Genomic DNA, 7,353 nt, shown 5'->3' on the forward strand with positions numbered 1-7,353 from the left:
ACGAACAGAATGAAGTACCGATGCATACAAAGTATGGAATTAATTTTTGACAAAAACAGACTGCAAACATCAATGACAACCTGGACGTATTTACTAAGAGAAAACTAACTATAAATACAAAACTAAGGACACACAATTATTGAGAAAAAGCTGGATCATGGACAACGAGGACATGTTTACACATCTAATCTGAACTGTCAAAACAATACAATGGACATTCATACATCATAGATAACAAGCGCGTGTGAATACATCTTGTCTGAACTATCAGTAGAAATTAAGGACGCAAATTGATAACAACTTGTGGCAATTGGTACATATTGACAATGATGGGATGTTTACGCATCTAAAGCGAAACTCACAAATGCGAACTAAGAACACATACCATTAACAAAAATACGGAGATTCTGGACCTTGGTTCCTATGGATAACGAGACCATGTCAACACATCTAGTCTGAATGATCAATACAAATGAAAGTGGAACAGTATTGCAAACATCTTGGAGACCTTGATCATTGGTACTTCATGGATAAGGAGGCCATGTTTACACTTCCAGTATGTACTATCAATACAAAGTAAGGATACACACTATAGATAGGTCCTGAACGACGTCAGCAGCAGAGCCATATTTGTGGTATGCTGGCAGACTTACCGTTGAGTTTATATGTTGTTTGCAAGTTGAAATAAAATCGTTGAATCTCAAGATACTATTACAAAATAGATACATAAACAGAACGCAAATCAGGCTTTCTGTTAGTATCTATATTTGTGATTTAAAATTTGATTTTGCTTCAGCGTGCCTTATTCAGAATGGCCAGATTGTGTGATGGCGTATAGAAGAAACTGCTAGGTTGCTCATCGTCCAGGTAAAATGGGCAGAATATCGTCTGCAAGCGACTTTATCGGGAAGCGTCTATTAATAAAAGCATGGAAACTGGAAACATTAGTAAATATGGCCAATGATGACATATTTACTATCCTATTATATTCAAAATCATGGCGACTGTGGAAATTGTGCATCATCGAGAACAAGGACATGTTTGCACATCTAGTCTGAACTGTCAATGCAAACTAAGGACGCATTCAGTCAATGAGAGCACATAACCTGTGGAAAATGACACATCATGAATAATTGGAACTCGCATTAATTGCAAAATGATTCTGGAGGCAAAACCTTAAGAGGCCGTGCATTCACATATTCATATTCAGTTGGTCAATGCAAACAGATGTAATAGCGGTTCTGTGTTTAATCCTTGGCGGATCCTTGACCCTTTCATGAAATAAATGATGATCGCATTACGATTATCCCTTCCACGGGTATTACATTAATTGTAAGTTACTAATTCATACAGCAAGCTGGCAGTCTGGTGGTTCCATATTTTACATACAGGGAAGGGCATACATGAACTCATGCATCAAAACGTCTTTCTTGATATTTCAGGTGTGAATAAATATGTACACTATCAAGTTGTTTCACAAAATATAAAAGCGTCATAGCATTCTTGGCGTCTCAAGCTGATTTCTTTTGGCTGCTATTCTTGCGTTTGTTCTGTATCATTTCTGTAACCATGGTGGCAAATGTGATGCAGTTGTACTAGCGAAATGTACCTTGAAACCATGAATTGACTGGTCTAAGGTGGCGCAGTAAAAATAGTTCCCTGTGTTAGGGGATAGTTGTATAGCTTCTACCGCGCGAACTGCTGTCGGTACGGAAAATTGATGAAGAGAAACCATGCAGATGTGCGGTTGATGTATATTTGGCAAGTTGTGAGATTTGTACTATTGCATTGATTAGAGTCAAATTTATGTATAGAAATTGACACGTCGGGCTTTCTAATTTACAGCTGAAGTTGTATAGAAGTCTTTGGAAATTTAGGGTAAACTTATGACTTCTTGCGGAATAGCACCAGGGTTTGACACCGCTCGGTCAAGCAAATACCCCTGGCTTGTACTAATATTTACACAAATAGTCTCAAGAATCACTTGAAACGAAAACGCACCGTTCGACCAAAACATGAAGATTTTTTCCACGTCTGGTACATACTAGTAACGACCGCCCCGGTGGCCTAGTGGTTAGAGCGTCCGCCTCGGATGCGGGAGGTCATGAGTTCGATCCCCGGCCGAGTCATACCAAAGACTTACAAAAATAGTACTAACATCTGCCTCGCTTGGCGCTCAGCATTAAGAGGTTAGTGTTAGGACTGGTCGGCCTGGTGTCAGTATAATGTGACTGGGTGGGACATCATGCTACATGTCTGAGACATGATGCCCCAGTGTTAGGCATCAATGTAAACTGCCACGCTGTAGACATCGTAGCAATATGACTGAAAAATTGTTAAAGCTACGTTAAAAATCCAATTCACAGACACACACACACACACGCACACACACACACACGTAACTTAAAAATAGCAGTGACAGTAGACACATGCATATGAATAAAAAAAACAGGCTGTTTAAGCAATCCTATTATAATAGAAAACAATTTCTATGACCTGATAATTTTCTCTATATTGTATTTAGAAACTCGTTTTACCATATTTACTTTAAAAAATTCTATTTATTTTAATCCCAGTTATGATGTGATTTTTAAGATTCATTTTTTATAAAATTATTTTGGACTGTACATTTGATTCCATTAGCAGCAAAATATGTTCAGATAATACGGGCTGCTAGTTTTCTTTCATATTCCTTTTGTATATGTATGTTTTCAGGAAGTTGTTTGCTTCCTCACCTAATACCAATATTTTATGCTCCCTGTGTATTTTAGTTCTATTTTTATTTTCTTCTATCACGAAAGCACATTTAGCAATTAGCATTCCCCTTGCCTACCTGTCCGTCACTCCATCCATCCATACGACTGGTAATTTAGATCACGATTTTCTCGATATACTACCTTCGTTTGTTTGTCAGTACTGCACTATATAATGTGTATGTATGATCTTAAATCATGTGTTAATCAAAAATGTCTTTCAAGATGAAATCACGGTGATGTTCTTGTCATAGGTTAGCTCCTTAACTTTTGGAGAGACTGACCTGTAAAAAAAAAAAATCAACGTGCCATGGGTAACATATTTCACTCCCGGATTACTAACTGGGTACTGTCGCCAAAATACAGACAGACACGCAGTTCGTAATGCCCTCATATTCTAAAGAATAAACTATTGCCTTTAAATCAATGCCAAGAATGTCCAGATCGCCGCCATGGATCACTGCCAAATAAAGACAGGAAACATTACTTTAAATGGATTGAGACTGTGGGTACTAAGCCGTAAGCAATAACTGTGACCTGAGTAGACATTTTTTTTCTGGAAAAAAAAAACAAGATTCACTTCAGGCATTACCTTTAGATTATTTTCCATCGTGAGCTTTACTTGTATTCATTTACTTAGACACGACACACAAATTCACACAGACGCGTACACTCTGAAATGTTGTAATGGGTTGACCCTTGGCAAGCAAAAATCAAGTTGTCATGTTGGTGTGAAATGCATAATTTTGTTTCATTTTGACTTGTTCGAACCTCCAGACTAATACGATTTGAATGGACTAGCAACAACTAATCTATGAACCAAAATGACAAGGTTCCAGAAATTTAAGCCAGACAGGGAAAGCAATGATGTATTGAAAGAAAAAAATGTCTGATCGTAACTGGTAAGACTTAGACTGTAGCATTTATACATTTACTCTCAATGTACATGATTGTACCCTTATACAGACAAGTCAACACACTTGCTCTGTAGTAAAACAACCACGGTAAAAAAAAGGGGCATCGTCGCAAACCACGAACCATAATCCGCTACGCTCCTTTAACACTCATGGCTACCTGTTCTGAGATTTCCTCGTATTTCATGAGCATTCATAACAAGACTATGTCGTAAACAATCCAATGTTACAATATCCTACAAATCACCGTGAGTGCTCTTTTTATCATAGAAGAGAAACTGTAACGTGAAATGTCATGTTGGGTGACAATGCCAAAAACGAAATGCACGCGCTCGCAGTGATTGTTTAGGTGGCTCCATCGGTTTTCATAAGAAATAAAAAATTATCCGCATGGGTGATAAAGAAGCCTGCCGGATTATCGTCTTTTGGCTCACTATGATGAATGAGGGAATGTATCCCTTGATCGAAAAAGAAAAGGTATTAATATAAAGTAAAGCTACGTAGAAAATCTTCATGATCTAGATGAAGCATGTTACAGAACAAAACCCCAAGTTATAGTAACCCACCCCACCTCCTTTCTTTCTCTCGTGTACACGCTTATGATGTTTATCTTCAGTATGGTTAATTTAAAACTGGTGTAAATATGAAGATTTCATTTTACGGATGTCTCGCAGAATAACCGTTCCTAATATACTGGCATTTTGTCCTATTCTTGCTAGTATTTGCTCACGTAAGGCATACGGTACACAGAATAATTTACAATTTACGCACGTGTAACAAGACGCAAACAAATTTCTGAAATGAAAAGATATACTAGTGTGGAAATACACAATAATAACATCGATATATAATTTTTCGAAATGTAATGAAGGAAGTCGTTGATTGGGAATTTGAGAAATACAGATTACTATCTTTGTTAGACTTTTTAAAACGGTTTAGAATCAAAGAAGAGCATGCCTTTAAGGAAGTCGTTATCTGTGAAATTTGCAGCAGTCGGAGAAAGTGCATTAGACGGTTATTAAATAATCATTCATTTTAATATATTTTATCATCTGAAATCTGTTTCATCCTTCTTTAGACGGAATGCATTATATTTGTGAAACGCCTTACAAAGTTATAATTTTTTGCCCACCCAACATTATAGCTAAGATCCCAATCTCGAAATTATTGTACGCACCACTACCCCACCCCATCTCTCTCTCTCTCTCTCTCTCTCTCTTTAGGGGCCCTGAGTGACCGAGTGGTATAAACCGCTCACCGTTCCGGATTACTGCCATCTCACCTCTGTCTGCGTGGGATTGAGTCCAAGGCTCGGCTAGCGTGGGTACGTTGGAAAGCCTGCCAGTAGCTTCTCGTGGGTCGGTGGTTCTTCCCTGGGTTTTCCAGGGTTCTTCCTCCACCAATTATACCGGCCGCCATGTATAGCCTATCTTGTGCAGAGAAATGGCGTTAAACCCTACAACAACAACAACTCTCTCTCTCTCTCTCTCTCTCTCTCTCCCTCTCTCTCTCGCGCGCGCGATCGCTCGCTTGCTATCTCTCAAATAGCGCAATTTAGAATCAAACAGGTTTTCAGATTTACAAAATAGACCTGGCCACACTTTTTGTTTCAGTCCGCAATCACAAAATAGGAAAACGTCCGCATATAGATAATACCAGAGACAGTATATGATACATTTAGGTTAGTCTTAGATACGATGAATAACGAATCAGTAAGGGAAAAAAAGGGAAAATCCCTCAACTTGTAATGTTATCAATTAAAAGAGTAATATTGATCTAAAATGGACATTAAATGCATAACTTTAAATGAAGTTTAGCAAAATAAACTTGATTATAAAAAGTATCCACACTTCTATTGTATTCGTCTAAATATCACCCCTAAAGACGGTCAATATACATGCAAGAGTTAAACTTTCATAGACTCCAGCACCCACAGCCATTTGAAAAGCAAGATGCATTTCGTCCTGAGGGGACATGAATTTCGATCGAAGAGTGAGTTAAACGATTAGTTACAAGAGTGGTTTAAACGATTATTTACAAGAGTGGGTTAAACAATTAGTTACAAGAGTGTGTTAAATGATTAGTTAACATATGCGTGAGTGATACAAGTCATATTTGTACATACATTGAAGGCTCTTCAACCGTCGAGTTTTCTCTGCCAATATAACTTTTTGAGTACTCACAATATGATACGATACAATATGATACGATACGATGCAACTGTTATTTCATGAGAGAATATTCTCTGATTTGTTTCATGACCGTGATTTTATTTCCGATTTGTGTTTGATCAGCTATCTTTTTTCACTCATCACAAATTGAAAAGAAAGAATTGAATTGTGTACAAGAACAATAAATGGTTGGCAAAATCAAACAATCCGTAAAAGCCGGGGAAAAACAACGCATGATGCATCAAACATGAATGCATGATATGAAATGGCCATAACATGTAGTGACTTACAGCGAGTCAAAGGTTGCAAAATCCCATTAATTATATTTAAATGGAATAGACATTTATAATCTTCACTATTTTTATGTATATGTAATAAATATATTTAAATGAAATTAGCATCAATTGTGTCCATTATTTGTTATTTTTATGTAATAAATGTTCAATTTCTATTCATTGATTTCCATTTATGCTTGTGATGTTACTACTTATATTAATTACTGCATCACGAAAATCAGAATGTTGCACTTCGTTCCAATTAGGACTATTATCATGTTCAGGTTTAAGTAGAAATTTATTTCGGTGCAGCTGGTAATTACATATTTTGATCAAAATTAGTCAATGCATGGAAAAAGTACAATTTGAAAAAACCCTATGTCGCAAATTGTTAAATGAACCCTACCTCTTATGTTTACATAAATCTAAAATATTGCGTAACTTAGCACTGGTAAACTTGTCTTCTGAAATCAAACCATGTTGCTATACTTTTTCAGTCGACCTTTCATACCTCAATACGTGTTGTGAAACATTTATGAATATTTCTGAACACATTTTAACGACTATTTACAATACTAAACATATGATATCAAAAAGTGACTTCACGTTTATTTTTTAAAGGTATTTGATATCTCAAAATAGTTTATGACTCAGAGGCACTGATTTGGTGGACAAGTTGATAGTTTCTGGGCAAGTATTAGTACTTAACTTCCATTTGATCGTAAACCTAATTGTCAAAAGTTAAAAAGCAAAAATCGTCATATGTCTAAAACATGTATTTAACTGAGATGTCAGAAAATATATATCGGTGGCACTGACGTTTTGTCCTCTCTGAGCAATTGTATAATAAATATTCCAGACACAACATCATCCTAAGTACCAGCCTATGACAACGACAGGAATAATTAGAAAGTCTACGTAAACACTTTTGTTGTTTCATATATAGAAGGGGTATTTCGGTTGTTTTTGTAGAAGACTGTTTCATATCCGCTCACTGTGATGCAAATGATGACTTCTGTTCATCTGCGTTCTAAATCCAATGACTCAACTTGCGGACTTTGGGCGGCTATCTTGACTAGGCAGGTGTTGTCGATTGACATTGACTCTGGGCATATGTATGAGCTAAAACATTATCTTTCTCTCCTGTGTCAGATTGGATGTAGCCCAAATAAATAGATCCAATCAAATTAATAATTACATTCGTCGAGAAAAACAAAATATGATAATAATGGAAGATAAT

The sequence above is a fragment of the Sinohyriopsis cumingii genome, chromosome 6 (genome assembly GCF_028554795.1).
Source record: "Sinohyriopsis cumingii isolate HCF-2022 chromosome 6, ASM2855479v2, whole genome shotgun sequence".
NCBI classification, from domain to species: domain Eukaryota; kingdom Metazoa; phylum Mollusca; class Bivalvia; order Unionida; family Unionidae; genus Sinohyriopsis; species Sinohyriopsis cumingii.